Consider the following 24,242-nt stretch of genomic DNA (forward strand, 5'->3'; position numbering starts at 1 on the left):
CTGGAAATGGCACTACAAAAATAAACTAATTGCTAATACACATTAAAGCACTTTGATGCTATTTGGAACTCACCAAAAGCACAGTCATGATCACAATATTGCCATCACAGACTCTACAGGCTCTCTTATTCTTTGTGTGCCCGAACAAAAAAATTTAGGCCTTTTATAAGCATGTTGAATCAAAGGTCCAAAAAAGCTTTGGCTCAACTAAGGAGACCTTACAGGATCTCACATCTGTTTACTACAGAAGCTTGCCAAGCCATAGCTATAAATGTTCTTTAATCTAGACTTGAATACTTACTGACCATAATAGCTCTGGGCTCATCACACCATACCACCCAGCGACAAAAAGCTGAAAATCAAATCTTCAGATTTATGAACCTTTCCTCTAGATTCAAACACCATTGCACCACGATCACAAAATGTCTGTCAGTCAGTGACAGATATAATCTGCTCCATAATATGCTTACATATAAACTTCTAATCAAAAGCTACTTCCCTCTCTATGTAATAAATTGTGTATCAAAATCTCCAACTACTTTCTTTGAAACTCAAATTATTTTCAACTTTCCAGACCTTCCTTTACTCTTGTTATCTGTGAGAAATCTTTTTCTAAACTGGCACCAGCTTGGTGGAGCTGTCTTCCTGAACTAGCCAAGTTGGTAATTAGCCTGCTTACATTCAAGAAGTCACTTTATTGCCACTCACTTAAATAATACAAATGTACTTGCTTCAGAGATAATGGCTAATATATTTTCTGCCTCTCTGAGCTAACTCCCTCCCCTGCTCTATAAACTCTTATTCCACTGTTATCTTTCTTCTTGTGTATCCCTCCCCCTTAACTTCAAATTTTGGTAAGTTCTTACCCACTTTTTCCCAGTACTGTTGATTTTTAATTCACAAGATGCATGGAGTAACACAGCCGTAGACAAATACTTGACAAAAAGAAAGCTCTTGACTATTTATTTTGCTATTTTATTATTAACTTTATAATAGTCATGTTATGGTGTATTTATCTCATGCCTATGCCATTGTAAACAAACTCTGCTGATCATATCACGCTGCATTATGTTTGAGACTCTTATTACAATATGTCTATTACGTTATTTATATATTTATGTAGTTATTTATTTGTTTGTTTTAGTTAGTGTTTTCGTTTACCAGGGTAGTACACTAAACGCAATATACCATTTGCAGGCACAGCCCAGGTAAAGAAATTCACAAAAAAATAAAAGAGAACAAATTCATAAACATGGAGTAATTACAGAAGGTAGACAGGCCCATAGACGATTGAAACAATATGTAATTATTATTAAGACTCAAACTCTCCTAGTTTACTTAATGTATTGCCTTTAGCATTATCTCTGCTCCCACAATGCATTTTATAATGCATTGTTATGTTTTGTTTTTGATGTATGTATCTTATTTTGGCCACCTTTGCCCAGGATGTGGGTAAAAAGTTCCTCAGACTAGTCTACTTACCTGGTTAACAAATGATGAATAAAAAAAATATAATTGTGTGGCTTGCTATAATAGAGTAACTACTAAGTCAAGCCATGGGAATAAAGATTTTGAATTATAAGCAAGTACACTTTACATGTATTGTCTGCTACTCCACATTTATAATTTAACCCTTCCAATGCTTACATTCAGAATTACAAGCTTTGCTAGTTACCAAATTCCTCTATCTATCCAGGTGCGCACACAAACATACTCTGAAACTTTTTAAGAAATGCTTTGGATGCAGACCATGTATTTCATATTTTTGGCTGCCCGTACTTTACAAAGTTAAATTACTCTGAACTTTTCACGTACTTGAACATTGCCCCAGCTTTCCTTCTCACCTTATAAAAGGATTACAATATTTCAGAAATGTAAGATTGCTTTTATTTTTAAAGACATTTTAATCTATAGTGCTGTAATACAAATCCTGACCTCTTGCAGATCAGATCTCTTCAAACTCATCCCAATGACCAGATCTGGTGATACCCTAGTAGTCTGAGACTTGTCCATGTAAATTCTCATAGAACTGCAAAAAAGTAAGTCTAATACATAGCTAGGTATATCAGTTCAGTTTAGACATAATTGCAACTGTTGACAATATCCCTGGTCTATAGAAAGGGCTGCCTTCACAGCCATTTTTCTTTGGCAGTAGCCATTTCTCATTCACAGACAGCTTTATGGCAGTGATTCTATGCTGTCTGCAAAATCACTGTGGTGGATGTCCCCAAAGCTTACTCCGATGCTAATAAGGCATCCTGTGGAACAGGCATCTGCCAACGAATGTGTGTATGAGTGTATGTACGTGTGTGTGTGTGTGTGTGTGTGTGTGTGTGTGTGTGTGTGTGTGTGTGTGTGTGTGTGTGTGTGTGTGTGTGTGTGTGTGTGTAAATGGGTGAATATGTTCATAAGTGTAATAGGGTGGGGGATGTCTAATCTATGAGTGTGTGTGTGTGTGTGTGTGTGTGTGTGTGTGTGTGTGTGTGTGTGTGTGTGTGTGTGTGTGTGTGTGTGTGTGTGTGTGTGTGTGTGTTTGATTGCCAATTTACTCAGTAGGAATAACTCAGCTTATAAAGAGGGAAGACATCCTCTATACACTTCTTGAAGTAGTGTTGTGCGTTCATTTTCTCCAGCTTTTGTCAGTGGGTGAACACTTAGTGCTTCTTCTAAGGTTATCCAGCACATGAAGGGTTCAGCATTACTGTTCATAACCATCAGTCTTTGGGTCATCCATTTGTAACTAAAAAAACTCTTCTAGTATTGAACCCTGGTTACTGCAATATGATTTTCATGGGTGCTTCATCACGCCAACTGAATATGCTTGTTTTCTTTACTGCCAGGGTATATTTTCTCCCCACTTTCTTCTTTGTGTCTCCCTTTTATAAATTGTTTCAATAGCAGTATTATTAGTAGGCTTACAAAACAATTACCAAATTAGTTGCTGAACATTCCTCACAGTCCTTTGATTTGGTCTCCCTTTCTCACCTTACCTGCTTACAGTTTGGCCAACACATAGCTGTGTCACATTTAAAAATGTCAAACAGTATTCTGCACTGTCCTTCCCATGTCAACCCATAATTATCCTGTTAGAAATATATACTCCTCATCAAACTTTGGATAAACTAACCTGTACTAGGCACAAACCTCCTTTTCTTGCAGTCACCGTGGTGACTCAAAATGTTATATCTATGTATGTGTAATATTCAGATACACTTCTTCAGATTCTTTTTAATTCACTTTTCTGCATCAAATGTTTATTCACCCACACCTCTGTATCTTCTGAATCATACATTTTCAAACCATATTCCTTGCAACAGGATATATACCCTCTGTGTTAGTATTTTTTTATCTTGTTAACTTACTACCCAACAGTATTTTTTTATCTTGTTAACTTACTACCCAACTTACTATTTGTGGTGGATCAAACGTTGTGCACAACTCTTTTCATAGGTTCATAGGTAAGTACTAGGCTAGCTGCCTTTACGCAAATATCCAATTACTGCTTAGTGATAATCAAACTTTGTACCTGTTGGCTGTGGAGTAGACATCTTAACCATTATGCCAACACCTGATCCAAAAGTAATTTTTGATACCATTGTTGTGTACTTTTTTCTTTTCAAGATTGTCATGCCATTCCTGTCAAGAAAATTGACTATGTGGGCTGTCCTGGTTAAAACATGCAAGTAAATAAATATATGTTCAGGTTTCTGATGATAACTGATGCACCAGAATCACTGGGGTTGTACTATGTCATGAATATGATATATGATATATGAATTTGTTTACAGATGAAGGCTTGGTGTAAGAGATCTGCCCATTTGTGCCTTTAACGCTTATGCAACTGGATCCGCCTTACCACTGTCTCTCCAATAACTCCAGTTATCTCTGTCCCTGTAAACAATGAACATTTGTTGCACTATTGGTTTCCAGTGTCAGAAATTACCAAGCCCATTATGCAATGCTTTCCACCTCATCAGAATCCTTAAGTCACTGCTTAAACCTTCCTTTTACAAATCGCTTTGCCTTTATTTTTTTTACCAAGTAACTGATTACTTCCAGAATTCAGACCTGTAGCTGGCTACTTTTCCACCTGGGACCTCCCCCCCTCCCTGTTCTGGCATTCTCCCAGCTTAAAAATGAGGAGCAAAAAAGGCTCTTTTGTAACTGTAAAAAACTGCTTACTACATCTTATGCCACACAAGTAGCATTACAGAGCTTCATTTCTAACCACAAATGCAAAACTGGCATTTATTTTTGAAGGCTGCTAATATACTGAAGATATGCTACCATGCTTCAGTTGTGACCATAAATGCACTTAAGACTGATTGGGATCTGCCAGTTGTGCACCTCAGCACTTTGTGCATAGGGCAGTTGCTCCCTTCTCCTCACCCTAGCTATGCATCTGATTGAATTACTATAGAATGCAAATGTCACAAATTATGAAGGCTCTCACTTTGTTTTCCCACTAATTCTGGTAATATGTATTTTATTTTTCCCTTATGGTGAGTTCAGTATGAGCATAACAATAGAGTTTGCCTGCTGCCTATACCAAAACAACTTGTGACATCTAAGTTATCCCTTCCCTCTTCCTTAAAGTTTAATTCAGCACTCCAGTTTATCTTTCAGTTGTTGTTTCTGAAATTCCTAGCATGCAACCTTATTCTGTGGGTTGTATGTGAGTTTACACAGTGTCCTGCCAGTGTAATCCTTTCCTCCACATGCCACATCCTCTATTCTGTGTACTACAGGATTCTTTTGTTCTTTTTTTTCATGATGTGCTTCCATATAATTGTTAGACATAATTTGCATCTGATACAGTGCTACAAGATATCTAAATATTCTGAATAGGATGCCTTAGCTACATGCTTTTCTGTACTGTCGCCTGTTCCACATCAGCCTGTTTTAATCTGCATAGCTGTGAGACTCATTATTCTTCTTCCTTCAACAGGCACTAGCACTAGCATCTCCAAAGTTGTTCATGGCCACACTGTTCAGTTGTTGTGCACTGTCGAGCAATGCATTTTTGGTGAACTGTGATTAACTTATTCAGCGTATATATTATATGTATATGATGAAGACACGTGTAACCATACATATAATATATATCTACATGCCGTTTTTTGTATATTCATTCATCTGTATGTATATATATATATATATATATATATATATATATATATATATATATATATACATATATACATATATATATATATATATATATATATATATATATATATATATATATGGATTCACTTCAGAGCATCGGGTTTCTGAAATCTCGAAACTCATATAGTCGAGACCATATGATCGAGTTTTCAGAAACTCGAGCATCTGAAGGGGGGGGTTAAATAAATTGTGTGAATACCTTAAGTGAGGGATTCTGCAGGGAGGCAAGCCCCCTGCACCCCTGCTACTTAAATATACAAACTCTGAGATTGTGCTACAGCAGGGACAGGGAAATCTCCTATTCCGCAGTGTCTGCAGAAGTATGGAATGGGGAGATTTCCCTTTTCCCCACTGTAGCGTGATCTCGGAGTTGGTATATTTAAGTATGGGGGGTGTGGGGGGTCCAGGGGGCTTGCCCCCCTGCAAAAGTGTCTGAAATGTGTTTTTTTTATGTTCACTTCTGATGTTCGAGTTTTTGAAAACTCGAACATATGGTCTCGACCATATGAGTTTCAAGACTTCAGAAACTCGATCATCTGAAGTGAATATTTATATATATATATATATATATATATATATATATATATATATATATATATACACACACACACACAAACTAAAGGGTAAAAAAGGTTACACAGAAAAAAAGTTCAGTAAAAACTCCAAGGAAGAACTCAACCCTGGGTTTAAAGGCTCTGTGCTGATGACGTCAATAAAAAAGCCAAAACATGCATGTCCACAGCTACTGGGGTTTGACTTTACTGGCCTGAATGTAACCATAAAGACTTAAAAAGTAAAAATGTCATGGGCATTCAGAAACCATGTAGCTGAAAAACCTGATGCCATTAAGGGGTTATTTGCATATATCCCATGGGTCTCCATTACAGGAGGTTTAAGAAACCACAAAACTTTAGCAAGGCTGTTTTTTTTTTTGCAGTGTGTGTACATGTATAGTGTATGTATGTATATATATATATATATATATATATATATATATATATATATATATATATATATATATATATATATATATATATATATATATATATATATATATATATATACACACACACACACACACACACACACACACACACACACACACACACACACACACACACACACACACACATATATATATATATATATATATATATATATAGCAGCAAATGGTTGCAGTTCATTTGGTGAGGCATATGGAATATCAAACTTTGCCTTTAATGGCTTAAGAAACTTCAGACTCTTAGTTTTAGGTATTGCTGGCTTCTGTGTGTGCAAGTTTGTGGTACAACGACGAAAGGAACTTTGCCCCTTGCCCATTGTTCTGCAATCTCAGAGTTGGATTATATATTTAGAAGGGGGTGTAGGTGTTGGGTTGAGCAGTGCTTGCACTCCTGCAAATAAATAAATAAATGTTGGCCCATCATTGCACATATCCAAGACATAATTTCAGAATATGCAACAATAAAACTGTTTTATTTTGTTTTGTTTTGTTTTTTTTCTGGGGAGAGGGCATGCCCCTCTGCACTGCCACACCCTTTGTTAATTAAATATTTTAACTCCAAGATCACATAATACCAGGTAAAGGGCATATTCTTCAGTCCCCTCCAGTAATGTAATGATATTGCACGATTATCTACCGTCTGCTTCGTCTGCCAAAGTGAATCAACAATAAAGCAAACACAATACTGGCTATGTAATAAGGAAAGAGTCATATCTAATGTTAAGCGCTTTTCATTTGCTGCATTAGTAAACTTCAGTCTATGGAATAAAGAAAGAGTCGTATCTAATGTTAAGCGCTTTTTATTTACTGCATTAGTAAACTTCATCAGACCTAATGAAGTTTACTAATGCAGTAAATGAAAAGCACTTAACATTAGATACGACTCTTTCTTTATTCCATAGCCTATATTGTGTTTGCTTTATAGCAGTTAGCGCATTTCATTTTGTTTTTCAAAGTGAATCAACAAAACAAATACTGCCTTTAACAAAAGTCAGCTACATTAAGACTTCCATCTATACAGACACACACACACACACACACACACACACACACATATATCATATATATATATATATATATATATATATATATATATATATATATATATATCGAGTTTCTGAAATTTGAAACTCATATGGTTGAGACCATATGTTCAACTTTTCAGAAACTCGAACATCAGAAGTGAACATAAAAAACAAAAAAGAAAACACATTTACAGATGTTTTTGCAGGGGGGCAAGCCTCCCTGCACCCCCCAGCCCCTACTTAAATATACTAACTCCGAGATTGCGTTACAGTGGGGAAAAGGGAAATCTCCCATTCCGTGCTTCTGCAGACACTGCAGAATGGTAGATTTCCCTGTTCCCCTCTGTAGCACAATCTCGGAGTTTGCATATTTAAGTAGCAGGGGTGTAGGGGGCTTGCCCCCCAGCAGAATCCCTCACTTAAGATATTCATACAATTTATTTAACCCCCCCCCCTTCAGATGTTCGAGTTTCTGAAAACTCAATCATATGGTCTCAACTATATGAGTTTTGAGATTTCAGAAATGCTTTGGTTGCAGTTAGAAATATTTACTTAGGCTGATGAATTACAGAATATTGCCATTGTATCATTATACATACCCACTTTCTAGGTGTACAGTCTAAAGTCATGGGGATTTAAGTGCCTTTTTAGGTCTCACAGAGGCTCTATATTATTTTCATACTTTGCACATTTCCAGATACTGCCTGCTTCTAGAGTCTTTAGTTTCTTGAGATTTCTTGTATAACGGTTCTAAGTATATAGGGGACTGGGATTGAGTACACCATTGTGGGAGAAGAAAGTCAAAGTATAAAAAGGTTCCATTGGAAGAGTTAGAAGCCTTGTACTTTATGTGTAGGGGAATTAGTGCAGGGCTGCTAACAGTGCTTCAATATAAATAATTATAAAATGCCTGCAATTGTATATGTGTGATATATACCTAAAATAAATGTGCACATATACACATAGGTAGATATAGATAGATGCACATGCGCACACACATACACACGGACACACAAACAAACACACACACACATACACACACACACACATATATATATATATATATATATATATATATATATATATATATATATATGGGTGCATGACAGAAGATCGAAAAGAAAGCACATATAAAACATAGGACCAATGTTTTCGAAAAACTAAATAATATAATATAAAAACATCACTCTCATTCCCCCACCACCTTACTAATGCATGCTAATCCTAACCTTAACCATGATGCTTACCTTACAGAAACCCTTCCATAGCACTACCACTGCACAAGACACTTGGACACATGCCAGCATACATACAATGTACTAAATGCACCCCATTCCTTACCCCTAACTTTAACCCTATTCTGAAACATTTGAACATACTCAAAACCATTCAGAAACAGAAACAAACACTACAATACATCTATTCCTTACCCAAATCCTTACTTTAATCCTAGTCTGCAAATACTCACACACACACACACACACACACACACACACACACACACACACACACAGACTCCTGCCCATAATGCCGAAAGTTATGGTATATCCCAAACCCTTGACCTTAGATCCAAAAATACACCCACATTCGACCAAATTATCACACACTATTCAAGATATACACATCTTTTAAAATCAATCCTTTTTAGCAATTAACACTACTTACCTTTAACACTTTCCATTCAACAAAATTACATAAAAATCTATAGAATACATGCACACAAACAGACACACACACAAAATCTGTGCATATGTGTGTGTGTGTGCGCGCATCCACGTGCACTTGCTTTAAAATTCAGATTAATACAACAAAGGGATCACCATAACTGTGGTAGAAATAATAATATGAATTTAGTCACTGGTGTTTTAGCAACCATTTGCATATTAGTTAAACATGAAATCAAATCTGGAGGATTTTGTAGTGACATGAAAGAATGGCATGTTAAGAACATAATGTAAGTGCTGTTTTCCTTTTCAGACATTAGCTTTCATCTAGGGATTGTTTGGTTGTAGCAGCAGCTAGCCATTTTCTGCACACATATTTTTATTATATTGTACTACTGCACATGTGGTACCATTTGGCTGACTACTATACAGACAGCTGCAGGAAGGGAACACATTGCAAATATGATTTCAGAAAAGGAACCAATCAGGAAAAAAAGGAAAACTGTGGTTCTGCTCTTTCCTCTAGCAAAATCTCAGTCATTTGATTGGCTAATAGAGAGCTAGCATGCAGCTGAATGGATAACTTACTTGTCAGTATTTGCAGGCTGGTCATGTGATCAACTGTAGCAGTTTGAGAAGGAAGAGAATCTGAGTAATAAAGGTTTGAGGTTTCTAAAAACTTAGATTACATGCTATCTCAGGATGTTATAAATGAAGTCAGAATGGGTGTGAAATAACTTTTGTAGTTAAACTGGAGCTCTTCTACTATTTGGAATTGAGATATGAGAAATCTGTGGAAATGCAACCGGCCAGCAGGTACAGTAGTTGACTTCACGTTAACCTACTTGTGTTCTTGTGTGTGTGTCAGATAGAGGTAGAAACTAAAATAATATCCTACTTTATAACCCCTGATTAAAAGTATATTTATGATTAAAGATTAAACAGAAACACTGCTATATATTTCACAGCTCATAGAAGGTGATTTTTCATTCTGTGAGATGTGGGTGTGACTTTTTCTTTCTCTGAAAGTAGCTGGCCAGACACTGGGAGGCTTCCTTTTGATAGAAGTGTGTACAAGCATTACTCACTTGAAGATACTAGCATCTGATTGGTAGCATTTCTGAGGGAGTTTGCATGATACAGCATTTTATAATCATGTCCTGTGTGCTTTCTCCTGGCTTCATTGTTCTGTACTGTGTGCTTTAATTGTTAAGAAGAGGTTGTATTAGCTAATGTATTCCTTGCAGGATTTATTCAAAGCTATTAACATTTTCTCGTTGCATTATTGAGAAAAGCTGCCTTTCAGAATCAGAATACTGCATTTTCCAGCAAGAAGAAAATCACATCTTGTTTCTTTGTTGTTGTACACTTCAAGAATTTAATAGCTGGTTACTCTGCACTGTGCAAGCATTGTATTTGTTTTTATATACACATAAGCTTATTGAGACAAATTGGGCAGTATAACCTGTTTTCAGTTTCACTGCGCTGTTCCAACAAAATTAGAGTTAGATTACTGCATGTTTCGACATGACCTGAAAGTGATTTTAGAAATAGTACCCGTTCAGTAACTTTCCCATTTCTTATGGCATAAAATGTGCTGGTGTGTCAGTGTTCCCTTTAAACACTCCCCAGCACTTACTCTTATTTGGAAGAAAAATACATGAGAAATCCAAAACTGGTCAGCATGTCACAGTCTTTTTTTATTGCGACAGAACTAGATGTGAGGCATTGCTGTCAAATTGGGTTGCCATTGTCTGGTAAGGGTTCCAGAAGTACATCTTGCAGACACACATCTCTGAGTTGATGCAGTTATAATTTTACCTTAAGCCATGTTAATTATTATTTTGGAGTTAAGAGCTGCAAGTTTTATGTGGTATTTAAAATAATTTGGGATTCTGAGTTTGTACCCAGCCACTACTTGCAGATTTGTGGTAAAATGTAAACAGGAATTGTACTTTACCAAAAAATAAGTTAATGGCCAGTAGTAAAGTTTATAAAGGGGATTAGAACTGGTATGAAGTGTAGCTACTAAATGTTCCATCACAGCATGCACACAAGTATTCACTTTAAAAACTGGATTCTCTTTTTATGTGCACAAGACCCTTATTTCAGAGTTTCATACCCAAACAAGTAGCCTAAGCTTAAGGTTGTGTACAGCTACACGTAAAGAACAGGAGATTATTTGATTATGGGGTACTAGCTGTGAAAGCAGTAGTGGCAGCATTCATACTCAAGATGCTCTATAGTGTAACATGTCTGACAGTGTGACCTTCTAGTATATTAGGCTTTATTATCATCTTTCTAGTAAAAACTCAGGTCATTTAACTGTGCTCCCTGTCAACCTTCAAGGCAGCACAACATAAGTCATATAAAAAAATTGAACTAACTATCATTTTGTCTTTTTTGCAGCATACTGTATGTTCCCTATCATTTTCAGGGATACTCATTCAAAAATTCATTATTTAATCTAAAATAGGATGATAAGGTTTGGACTTTGGTTTGAAATGGACATGTGCTTCTTTGGCATGCTGAATGGGAAGAGTGGGGGCGGGTAGAGCTGTTAAAGGCATAATTCAGTGCAGACGTGGGTGTTTTGTTCCAAAGAGATGTATCCCTCTGCAATAATTAGTCAACTTGTGTCCTCAGAAAGTATGGTTTCTTGCATTTTCATTTATATTGCTCAGAATACTACTGTGCTGTGAAATGTCTTGATAAAAATGCCAAGTGTCAAATTTACTGCAGAAGATTAAGGTTATGAGTCACTTGATATGCATCTTACTGTAATCCAGGGTTTATTCTCTCACCCTCAGTTTGCCTGCTGTGTGTGACTCTGAGCAAAGTATTTAACCAGGCAGTGTTCTTGGGCTGAATCTGAAGAAGGGCCATGTGGATCAGTGTGCTCTACCCAAGTTAGCAGATAAATGGAGGCTGTGCTTGGTCCTGTCCTGTTTGGTATCTATTTCTCCAACCTCATAACTTAAAAAAGCAGAACCTGAGGTTGACCAGATTTGCTGATGATTGACAACTGGATTTGCTGATGACTGACAACTGGGTATAACTGTCAGAATCCGTGAAGATGTGTGCACTCTTCAGAAAGTTTACATGAGTAAATTCCTGGTGTATTTAAAAAGGACATAAACTGAATATCAAGAAATGTAGTATTGTTATTTTTAGAAGACAACAGTTCATTGCAGCTTACATTACTGGCAACACCCCATTGTCAGATGAAAAAAATTTCAGAGACCTGGGTACCTGGATAGAGAGTTCACAATCTTTTGATCACCATGTAGCAACAATAGTTAGGAAATCATTCTGTATGTCTCAACTATTTAAGTGTATTTCATCCAGATCCAAAGGAAGGATTGCTCCCCTGTACTTGGCCCTAGTCAGACCCATTATAGACTACAGCTCTCTGGGAAATATTCTTCCCCAGACCCATATTTTAAGAAAATGAGAAAGCCCCCAGAGGTTCCTAACAGTGAAGATAACTGGTCTCAAGATCCATAGTTATTAGGAGAGGCTGGAAGCCTTGTTCTTGTACTCCATGTCCCCGAGACACTTTATGGATGACTTGTGTCTTGCTTACTGTGCCACTAGAGAGCCTCTTATCATTGACCTCCTTTGTGTCTGAGTAAACCAAATTGTGCAGCTAACTCTAGAACCAGAGATCTTGGTCAGCAAATAAGTAAAACTCATTGGAGGGTTAGATACATTATCTAGTGCGTTTTCCTGCTTTGGACTAGACTTCTTCTGCAGGTTAAGTTATGCAACTCTTTATCTTCATTCAGAAAAAATGTGTATGACTAGATAGGTGCCCTCAAGTTCACACAGGAACTAAATGGCCTCACTGTCCTTCAGGGAGGAGGTAAAGTCTGATGGTGGGCATTTTTCAGGGTGTACTTGTCCATTAGAATAATTAATTAGCCTTGTAGGTCCTGTCATCTCAATATGCTCCATAAGGGGAGATTACAGCAATGTCTGAATATGTGCTGACACACTGGAACACAGATGTAATATGATTGGACTAGCATATATTTTAAAGTTACCTGAGCTTTTGGACTAACAGGAGTCATTCGGCAGTAGTCAATAAATTATTAATGTTAGATGCAGTCTTTCTCATTGGCTAATCGAAACACCTCAAAAAGTACTGTTGTGAGAAAGCCTGTGCCTCTGATTGACATGAACATAAATGACAGTGTGTGCGTGTGTGAGTGAGGGTGCGTGTGTGAGTGAGGGTGCGTGTGTGAGTGAGGGTGCGTGTGTGGGTGAGGGTGTGTGGGTGAGGGTGTGTTAGATGCAGTCTTTCTCATTGTCTAATAGAAACACCTCAAAAAGTACTGTTGTGAGAAAGCATGTGCCTATGATTGACATGAACATAAATGACAGTGTGAGTGAGGGTGTGCGTGAGTGAGGGTGTGCGTGAGTGAGGGTGTGCGTGAGTGAGGGTGTGCGTGAGTGAGGGTGTGCGTGTGTGTGTGTGTGCGCGTGTGTGTGCGCGTGTGCGCGTGTGTGTGTGCGCGTGTGTGTGCGCGTGTGTGTGTGCGTGAGTGAGGGTGGGTGTGTGCGTGAGTGAGGGTGGGTGTGTGCGTGAGTGAGGGTGGGTGTGTGAGTGAGTGAGGGTGGGTGTGTGAGTGAGTGAGGGTGGGTGTGTGTGTGTGTGTGTGAGTGTGTGTGTGTGTGTGTGTGTGTGTGTGTGTGTGTGTGTGTGAGTGTGTGTGACTTGGAAACTTCGAAGAAAGCTTATGACCTGTTGTAAAAGGAAAAGATGCATTTGAATGCTGCATTTTATTCAGAGTTTTTTTAAGAGAATAGAAAGTTGTAGTCAGTCTGGCACTTAGTGGGAAAATAAGTCACAGTAAGTAGTTATATCCCACAGAAGAGTATATATCTACCATGGAATGTGTTGCCTGATTGTCATTTAAGACTGTAGCAATCTGATCAGATCTCAGACTTTGGACAAGTGACAGTGCTTTAGCATTGTGTAGTAATAAATGTATTTACTTTCTGAATTGTATTGTTCTACCAGTTATTTGAAAGGCACTACCTCCTTCTGTACTATTTTTGATTCCATACCCATATACCTTTAAATGTGTAATGTGAAAGAGTTTGGGGCAGTGTTGTCTCTAAGTACATAAGAGCTGTAGCTCTCCACAGCAAGTTAAAATTATGTTCAAAGAAGGATGAGGTTTGGAAGTGCAAGCTGCCATATTCAAGGGATGACTTTGTCTAAAAATATATATATATATATATTTCCAATCAGTAACTCCTAATCAGCAGTCTACAGTGAGGTACTTTGCCATGGGGTTGGGGTCAGGTCATCTGCAAATAAAATTACACTTATAGATTTCTAACACTGGATATCACTGGTTAGAGTTACTTGAATGTTTACTCAAAGCTGAGTAAAAGGTTCCATTGCCATTTTATATAGGAAAGAAGCTCACACACTGACACATTTGAAGACTGTCTTGAAAGAAAGGAGCCCATTCCAGCTAACATGGAGGAGCCATAATAAATATTTCCTAAGAGTTTGAGGAGTTCTGGAAGGCTGTTATCTGATGTTTTTAATAAATTACTCCATGCAACTAAATCAAACACTTTTTCACCATCTACAGGGAGGGTTACCTTCCTGTCAGCTCCTTTGTTACAGGCCTCCATCCACTGAGCATTCCTTGGGGTATTGTTCCAAGTCATTCCTCAGCAAAGCCTGGATGACAGGAATGGATAAGCTGTGTAAGAGAGGATTCAGTCTTGTGAACTAGACACTCATCAGAAGTTAGTAATGAATATTTAACAAAGAAATTATGAGTTAGTTACTGGGATATGTGGGTTCCTTGTCTGGCATTAACACAGAATTGAGTGAGTTAGTTAGGCCTGTTTTCATGGGTGGGGGCTGGGTGACAGTTTCCCTGGGAAAGGACTACATTACACACATGTTGTAAGAAGCTTGACACTGTTAATGGTAGCTTTTTTATGCTTCTCCAGGCAGACCATCTGGTCCCGTTGCTTTGAGGGATTTTAATCAGTGATGTAAACAGCAAATTCAGCCTTGGAAACTTGGGCAGGTAATGTGGTCTCAAACTTTTGTGAGATTGGTTGTAGTAATAGCTTTATCATCTCTGAGCAGCCCTGGGATTGACTTGTCTGCGAGGCTGCTTGATTGTGAATGGATTGTTTGCAAGTTTACATGGCTGTAAGGTTTTTCATAAGGGAGTGAGATGATTTCTTTGTAATGGGATAAAACCGCATAATATCAGCTGAGAGTCTGGTCATGATTTCACACTTCCTTGTACAGCTGTGGGATTTCTGGGACATTTTTTTAGTACTATATTAAAAGACTATCCAGAGACTGTTTAATCTCCTAGTCAGTAACAGACTGGATTCTGTACTCTGGGTACTTCTACAATTCCACATTATCCACAACTTCAGCTTCTTGTGACAAGCAGGAAATGTAGTCCTTGCCTGAAAGGAATCCCTGGTACTGGCAATATATTTTCTTAAGGCAAATAGCTCAGGCTCTGAAGAAGGCATGTTCAGGACACACTGCATCTGCCAAGGTTGGTGGCCTTGTACTAAGTGACATTAATGAAGGTCTTGAAGAAACAAATTTAGATTATAGCCTGGGTTGTAGGAAGCTCTGTGGGAATTCTTGCCTCCTGGATGGCCAGTGGTGAGCTGAACAAATGCTAGAAAAATACAATTCAGACCTGCTAGAGTAGATAGATTTGGACACACACAGTTGTGCTCTGCTGATCGTCAGTAATCATTATGAGAAGAACCTCTTTTGTTTATTGAAAATTCCCCTGCTAAACATCTGGATCTTACTAGGCTACAGCTGTGTAGGGAAGGCTTATGCTTGAAAGATCAGTAGAACCAATTGCAAGACAAATCTCAGGAGCCTGTTATTTTGTTATGCAGAGTCTTTATGGGTCTGTTCTTCAGAACAGATGAGCGCAGTTCATGTTAATATATTTCTCAGGAGGTGACTCCATTTGTATTTGTTATTGGAGGAGGTATATTTCCACACTGGCTCACCCTGGGGCATGCCCAGATCATGGGGGAGTGTCATGGGAATTTATATAATAACAGCTTTTTTTATGCCAAAAATACAGTAGAGCAGAGGCTACACAACAATTAAGTTTTATCTGGGTACAAAATAAATCTATTTTTCGATTCAGATTTAAACAGAAAAACAGAGTTTACACAACATTCAAGTTTTATCCAAATATGAAATAAAACCATTTTCGACTCAAATTTAGAGTGACTTCACCACAGAGGCAGTAAAGTTAAAAACAAACATAGCATCAGGCTCCTGAGCTTGTGTAGATAAAGTTATTCCTATTTTAGAAATAATCATGATGCACTTTCACCTCAGCTTCATTAGACTTTCTCGGGGGGGGGGGGTTCAAACGGTGCTTGCTATTAAGCCCAGCATTGTGCCCTTTATGTGCGCATTTCCAGTAACAAACACATAGAAAAACTGCAAACAGAGCCGTACCCTTTATAGTATAATGTATATGCATGCTAAAAACTATGATAAAGAGTAAAAAGCAGTTGGAAAGGATCCAAAGAAGCCCAGTTGTGATTGTAGATCCCTTGTAGATCTTGTGCCAATTTGTGTAAGTTTGTAGTCCTAGAGAAACTGTGAGTAAGTTTTGCTAGGAAATAAAGTAAAGTAACTTGTGCTTGGCATAAGAATGGCATCACCAGGTAGAACACCCAGGCTGGGAAGGTGTATTATTTCTAGCCGGGTACTCTCTAAATGTGAATATTAATCTCGAATGTGCCAGGTTTCTGAATAAGACCGTTGACAGGGATTAAAAAGGAATCTTATTTAGTGACCAAAATTAACTTCCGTAACCAACTTTTAGTCTTAGGTGAGGTGATATGACCATGTGCTATCGGTATAGTCATGTCTGGGTTGAGTTTAGGAAGTCCAGGGAGTGAAAAGTAAAAAAAAAAAAAAAAAAAAAAAATTGAAAAAGATGTAAAAATAGGGTTTCAGAAGATAAAACAGGCGAGTGGGATCAAGGTGTGGAACTGAAAGTTACCTGCTTCCAAGAACTTTGGGTGCATGATGAAGGCCAGTGGGGGCAATGGTCATGGTATTGTGGGTCACCAGTTTGTGCTTTTTGGTTTAGAAATGGAAATGATTGGGAGCTCAATGGTTAAAAAAGACTTAAGATTGGAATGTATATTTTGTTACTTCCCTCTGCTGCTGTAGCAGACCATACTGAGGAAGTTTAAATTATACACTGCTTTAACACAATGTAACTATCCATCCATGGATGAACACAATGTAACTATCCATCCATGGACTATCCATCCATGGACTGTCATTATTTTATTCTGTTTTGTTAATCAGCCATTGACTGTAGAGATTTATATTAAATTAGCTATGACAGTCCTGCTGCATGGAACCAGGGAATTTGTCAGGTTGAAAGTTGATGCGGCCACATGCAGGCAGTATACTAGGGGTTTACAAAATTTTTGCTATTGAACAATAATATACCGTCACATTTGATGGTGGTCGGGGGGGGGGGTAGTTGGACATTGCTGGCCATCGGCCGATTCAGTTGTGGGGATGTAAAATTATTAAATTTGCTTACGGGTGACCCAGGGTGTTTGTACAATGAGGAACAGACCTGACATTTGGGTGATGGATTGAGGAGCTGGAGGCCTATGACTTAAAATGGAGAGAAGAAATGGAGAAAAGAATCTCGCCGCATCCCCCTGTCACCATGAGTGGAGTGAAATGGGAAGAAGGAAGCCTGAGCTGGCCAGTATTGGTTACAGCCATGGGGAATCTGGCCACATGGTTCACAGAGCAAAAAAAGGTCTTCGCTGAGCAGAGGATCACAGTGTGCGATAAAACCACATTTCTCAGATCAACCTTAACTTACTCATAAATTTATTTAATTTAAATTATTTATAAGCTAGTGACCTTACAGATATAAGTTAACTTAACTTTGACTAAGCAGTCCTGCTGCATGGACCCAGACTATATGTCAATACGATATTAGCAGGGGATAACAGGAGAGTAGTCTAGGAGCCCTGTAGAACTAACAATGTGTCTGGGTGGTCTAACTCTCACCATGTGAAAGACTGAACTATGTAGGGAGGAGTTTGGTCTGGTGGTAGTGTATTCAGAGGTCCACTGTATGGTACTTAAAAAGAAACATCCATATTTTTCTCCTCTGATTGCTCCAAAATAGTATTGGGGATGTGGATCTTTTATATGATATTATGAGTATGAACTAAAAAAAAGAAGCAAAATCCAGTTAAATAATAAAAAAAGACAAGTAATAATGTCAATAAATAAATAAATAGAGTACCCATGGAAATGTGTATAGAGGAAGGAAGTGGGAAAGTGTGTATGGAAAGAGAGCTCTGTGTGTAAAAAGAGAAGCCTTGTGAAGGGATTTGAGAAAGAAATGTAGTACCAAAAACCTGAGGTGGTGCCAGGGGCCTCATATCAGTTATACATCAGCTTCAGTAGGCTAGAAACAATAATAAATAAATAAATAATAAACAGGTCTAGCAGGATGAGAAAACAGTTTGAGCTCATAGAACCAAAGGACAGAAAAAAAAAAAACAAAATGTGACAAAAAATGTAATAAAGACACTATACCTGAAATGTGACTTGTGGTGAAAAGAATGCCCTGATAAAGAATACCAAGTCAAAATCAGTCCCATGAGAAAAAAAGTCTAATGAAATAGTGGCCATATTTACTCAGATTAATAAAATCCAATACCCTTCATGTGGAGTCAGTTGTGTGGTTGTATCAGTAAAACACATGATGGTCCAATTTAGTTTAACTCATTAACCCCATGTACTGCCACCGGACGCATCTAAGGTTACATCCAAGCACTCCCTGAGGCGATGACTATCCTTGTACATTACATCCAAGTGTCGTCTAGCAGCATGACTATGTTCACAATTACAACTCCACTCCACTGCTGAAAACACAACTTAGCTCCACTACTGAAAACTATATTTAAATGGTACCTAAACTCTCAGCTTTATTTTCACAATGGAGTTAACTATAGCTTACATAGGATTTTTAAAGAAAATCAGCTTTCTGTGGTTGTACTTTCTCACAGCTAACTGATTTTCTCTACATTGCATTTTAATTTACAAGAGATGTCCCAGTGATAAAGGCACACTCATTTCTTCCTTCACCTGCATTAAATCAAAGTATATTTTTTATTTAACATTTTGTTTACTTGGAAAGTCCGACTTGGAACGAAGCAAATTTTCAGCGGAGGACAGGGGAGAAACACTCCAGACGTATGTCTCTGTAACGTGGGAGGAAACAGGAGTACCCAGAGGAAACCCACGTGATCGTAGGGCAAACATGCAGACTCCGCACAGAAGGCACCACATCCACGAATCAATCTGGAGAACATCTTGCTGTGAGGCGACAGTGCTAGCGCTGCACCACTGCGCCGTTCATATATTAAAAAAAAGTGTGTGTATATACTTGGGAATGCCATTTCGCTGACACTTATGGAACGAAATTGGAAAAGAGTGACAGCTCAGGTCAACGATTTCTTTCCCAGGGAAAGAAATCGCTTGGCCTGAGCTGTGACATTGCCCTTTACCCCACTGTAGTGCGATCTCAGAGTTGGTATATTTAGTTAGGGGGGGTCACATTGGGGGGTGTGGGGAGTGAAGCCCCCCCCCCCTCCCAGTTTGTAATGTTTGAAGTGGTATGTTGTGTTGTGTTGGTTCACCAATTTTTTTTTTTATGGGGAAAAAAATCAGTGAACTGGGGTTTCGCTCTCTTAAGATTTCGTTCTATATGTGTCGGCGAAATGGCATTCGCTGTAATGATGTTTCACTGACATAAGATAGACCCTAGATATATATATAATTATTAAAATTAAAAATCTTCTAAAACTACACTTAAGTTTACCCTATATTCTTTCACTGGCCCTGGATGTGATACAAGCAGTGGCAGCCAGTCCCTCTTCACAGTAAACCATTAAGTGTGAGCCAGATCTCCAGACTAACTTCCCACTGTTCCTATTGAAGCATCTTGCAGTCCAAAAATTCAGCATTCAAACTTTGCATAAAGCCCAAGACAGCTGAAGGGCAGACTGAAATTGTCAGTGGAAGGGAAAAATCAAGTAAGCACAATTTTTTTTTTTTTAATTTTTATTCTTTAGGGACTAGTGTAGCTTGCAGTTCAGTCACTGTAACATCTGATTCCTAATATGTGCGTGTGTGTGTATGCCTATGTTTCTGTTTGCTTGTGTGAGTGAATGCATGTACGAAAGTAGAAGAGACTGTGTGTGAGAGATCTAGAGAGAGTGAGTACGATCTTGTGTGAGTGAATGCTTGTATGAGACCGTGTGCTTGAGAGACTGAGAAAGAGAGAGTGGTCGAGCGATCTTGTGTGGCTGAATGTGTGTATAGTGTGTCTGAATGTGTGTATAATGTGAGTGAAACTTGGTTACAGGTGGATGTCAGTATTCTAGTTTGACAACTAATTTAAAGGGAAGGGAAAGAAAGCTGGTTATCTGATAATTTACTGGTTCACTGAATGGGCTTTCAGATTCACTGAATGGGCTTTCAGATAAAACACTGAATAAATTTGTAAGTGCATCAACTCAGACAGCATATTTGTCAATATCTTCTAGTCTTAAGAAATGCTCCAAGACAACAGCCCGTTTCCTAAAATTTAACATGTATGGGTCACTACTCAAATGCAAAACAATGAAAACAACAAAGAAGACGAGCACAAGGATACCCTCGATGTACTTTGTTAAGCACTTTCGTCCAGAGAGAAGGACTTCATCAGAATAAACACACCCTTTAACATCATGGCTTAAATACCTACATAATTAAGTCAGAATAAAAGAAGTCACTCTCTTAAAGTACCCCTGCCACATAAAATCAACATTCAAAATGTTTGTAAAATAAAACTTTTTGTAATTAAAAATTATTTGTGTTAAAACATGAAAGCATACAAAATACAAAGGCACAACAATGTTTTATGTATAAGCTGTAACCCGTGTAAAACTATGACAATAGCCTAGCTTTGAGCCTAATAACTGGACTGATAGATTTTCGTTTAATCCTGGATAATTTGTGGCATTTGTCCTTATCTGCCATTTAAGTTATTTCAGCTCCAGATAATCATCTAAGGGAACTCCTCTTTGTCCATGTTCCACATGGTCAATAATCATAAACTTAAATGAGTGACCCTCATTACTTAGAATATGGGTAGCCAGGGCATTCTTACCATCCTTTGTACGTATGTCGTAATTGTATTGATATAGCCTGTTCTTAAAGGGATTCTTGGTTTTCCCTATATAAAAACAGGTACATTTTTGGCAAAAGGCAAGATAAACCACAAATTTGGTATTACAGGAATATCTTTTATTAAGTTTTATTGTTCCAAAACTTCTCATCTCAGCTTGACTACCTTCAGTAATGAATTTGCACTGGGTACAGTGCCCACATCTGCTCATCTTACCTATTTGTCTGGGTAAATGGGTCCTCTCCAACATGTTTTTGATACTTTGATCCTTTTTGTAAAAAATGCGGGGACCTTCCCCTACAATTTTTAAATATTCTGGATCTGTGCAAAATACATTCAAGTTCTTCTTAAAAATCAGACTGATGTCTGGAAACTACCTGTTTATATGTTAATCCAAGGCTATTGTTAAATTCTCTGCAATTCTCTCTACATCTGTTTCCAGGGATCTCACTAGAAGACCCAAGTAGTGGGGCAAAATACCCCACTGTTCTTTTTTGTATGACCTCCCAAAACTATTTAAGAAAATGAGCAGGATATCCCCTGTTTATCAACATGGCCTTTAAAATATCACATTGTTGGAAAAAAATTCATCAACACTGGACACCATTCATGCCAACCTGATACACTGGCCATTAACCAGGGGATTTTTTTGATGGAGGGGATGCCAGCTATTGAAATGTAATAAGGTATTGGAGTAGGTGGGTTTTCTATATATAGTAGAATCAAATTGCTCCAAGGTTTTATTTTTACTTATAGAAATGTCCAGATAATTAACTTTTTCTAGCCCTAGAGTCATGGTAAATTCAAAAAAATCTGTAGTCTCCTATATATATATATATATATATATATATATATATATATATATATATATAAAATCAAAGAACTCGTTAAGTCTCTCCCTTGTACCTGTCCAAAAAATAATGATGATGTCATCCAGGTATCGGCCTTATAGGCTCCAGCATTCTGAAAAAACTAGACACAATTATAAATTCCCTTTCCCAATAGGCTAATACAATATTTGCAGAAATTGGGGTACATGCTGCCCCCATTGCCACTCCCTTCCTTTGCTTAAATAATTGCTGTTTAAAAACAATAAAATTGTTGTCTAGGACTATCCCCATTAGGGTCCTGATAGTAACAATTCTGTCATGTTCAAGTTCAGAATATTGACATAAATACATATAAAACCAATCCATTCCTGTGATATGAGGAATTAATGAGAATAAATATTTTATGTCAATAGTCGTAAAAATTGTATAAATTTATTTTGATATCCTAGTAAGAACGTCCCATGAATCTTTTAAACACCAAGGGTGGTGTGCCAATACTTGTTGTTGGTCAATTAATTTCGCTATTGGAAAGGCTTTGGACCCTTTTGCATCAATTATAGGTCTTAGGGGTGGCTCGTTTAATTTCTTATGAATTTTTGGGACTCCAAATATGGTTGGAGTCCCTAGCATGTGAACTTGTCTTCAGAGGCACTGATTTGATTATTAATTAATTATCAAATCAATTTTATGATATGGAATGTTTAGTTCATTTACACTTATTTCTTCATATGTATCTGAAAATAAATGGGTAAACATTTTGTTGGTGTAGTCATTGCTATTCATAATAACAAGGCCACCTCCCATGTCTGGCTTCATTACTCTAAGTTCCTTATTTTCACAGATGACACGCAACAATTTACATTCATCATTAGATAGAGTGACACTATCCATTCTAAATTCATATTTCTTTTTTGATAACAGTTTGCAGATATCAAATTCACAAAATCTTTCAAAAATGTGTACCATGGGATGGATCATAGGGTTGAATGTACTAGGTCTTGTACAAACCTTTTCTGACACCATGCCGCTACTGCTACCTGAATCCTTGAAATAAAATCTTAAATTCAGTTTTCTAGAAAAAAAGTTTTATGTTAATCAAAACTTCATCAACAGAGGCATTACGTGTTGGAACATATGAAAGACCTTTTTCAAATAAATCGGCATAGGAGGGGGACAGTTCAACAGTACTATAGTTATAAATATGAAAATCACAGTTCTTATTGTTCAAGATCACATATGGGGTAGGTGTATGCTGGTTAACTTCTGCCAGTTCATGTTGTCGACTCTCCGTCCTCTCCCTCCTTCTCTGTCTGCTCTGCAGTTATAATAATCCCCTCGCTGGTTCCTCAGTCTCTTGGACCTCTTCAGAGGGGGTTGTTCTAAAGGGGGTGGGGAGTCATTGCCCATTTTGTTGGCTTCATGTTCAACAATGTTCTGATCATAGTCAGTCAAGTTGTTATCTGAAAAAATCCTAGACTGTTGCCCCAAAAGGGGTAAGGGATAAATTTTCCCAGCCTCAAATTCTTTCAAGTCTCTAGCCAACTTTTTAGTTTTGTTGTTTTTGAGTTCAGTTATTATTCTATCAACTTTCAAAAACACCCCAAAATATTGACTTTTTTTGTTTTCAAACAGTAAATCAGTTTGAATATTTCTGTCAAGTTTAAAAATGGTATCAGATAACCCAACCATTTTCCTATCATTATCTTTGAATAAAACTTCTAAGAGTTCACTGCCATGTCTATTAAACAGATTCATTAACTCACTGTGTAATGCTGAGCCTCTTTCCAGCCCTGTTGGAAATTTTCACATCCTGAGGCCCTTTGGAACACGTTCACATCAAAGACATTCTCTGAGATAATTATTTTCCAACTGCATTTATTTCAGGACAAAACTTTCAAGATGCTCCAATTGCTTATCCAGCATTCTGAACCATTCCACATTGCTGGCGACCCCAAAACAGAAGTTTTTCCCTACCTCGAGCCATTGCTGCAAAGTCTGGTTACCATTGTATTGGGCCCCGCCTTTCGTGATGACATCATTAGAGCCCATATGTAAATGGATGGACTCCGATTGGTTTACATTAGCAGAAGGTTGTCTTTGTGCCAGAGTAATCCCACTTGGTGTAAGACTATTCTCAAGGTCCTCAATTCTATTATCCAATCCATTCAAAAAGGTAACAAGTGTACGTCCCGTTCCTATCTGGTGAATTCTTTGGGTACATGTTGATTTTATGTGGTAGGGGTACTTTGAGAGTGCCTTCTTTTATTAGGGCTTAATTATGCAGG

The 24,242-nt window shown here is 37.7% G+C and overlaps 1 protein-coding gene and 1 long non-coding RNA gene across 2 annotated transcripts in view; one reads left to right on the forward strand and one right to left on the reverse strand.

Annotated features, from left to right (window-relative positions):
* The window catches only part of LOC122787733 (protein rapunzel-like), a 555,947-nt gene that overhangs the window by 287,194 nt on the left and 244,511 nt on the right, over positions 1-24,242 (reverse strand). The gene's annotated exons all lie outside the window — the stretch shown is intronic.
* LOC122787734 overlaps positions 9,451-24,242 on the forward strand; it is a 214,221-nt gene continuing 199,429 nt past the window's right edge. The window contains exon 1 of the long non-coding RNA XR_006362596.1: positions 9,451-9,677. This is a non-coding gene — a long non-coding RNA (uncharacterized LOC122787734). The remainder of the gene's footprint in view (positions 9,678-24,242) is intronic.

This window comes from Protopterus annectens, chromosome 13.part0, assembly GCF_019279795.1.
Source record: "Protopterus annectens isolate FY-2018-M chromosome 13.part0, PAN1.0, whole genome shotgun sequence".
Taxonomy (NCBI): domain Eukaryota; kingdom Metazoa; phylum Chordata; order Ceratodontiformes; family Protopteridae; genus Protopterus; species Protopterus annectens.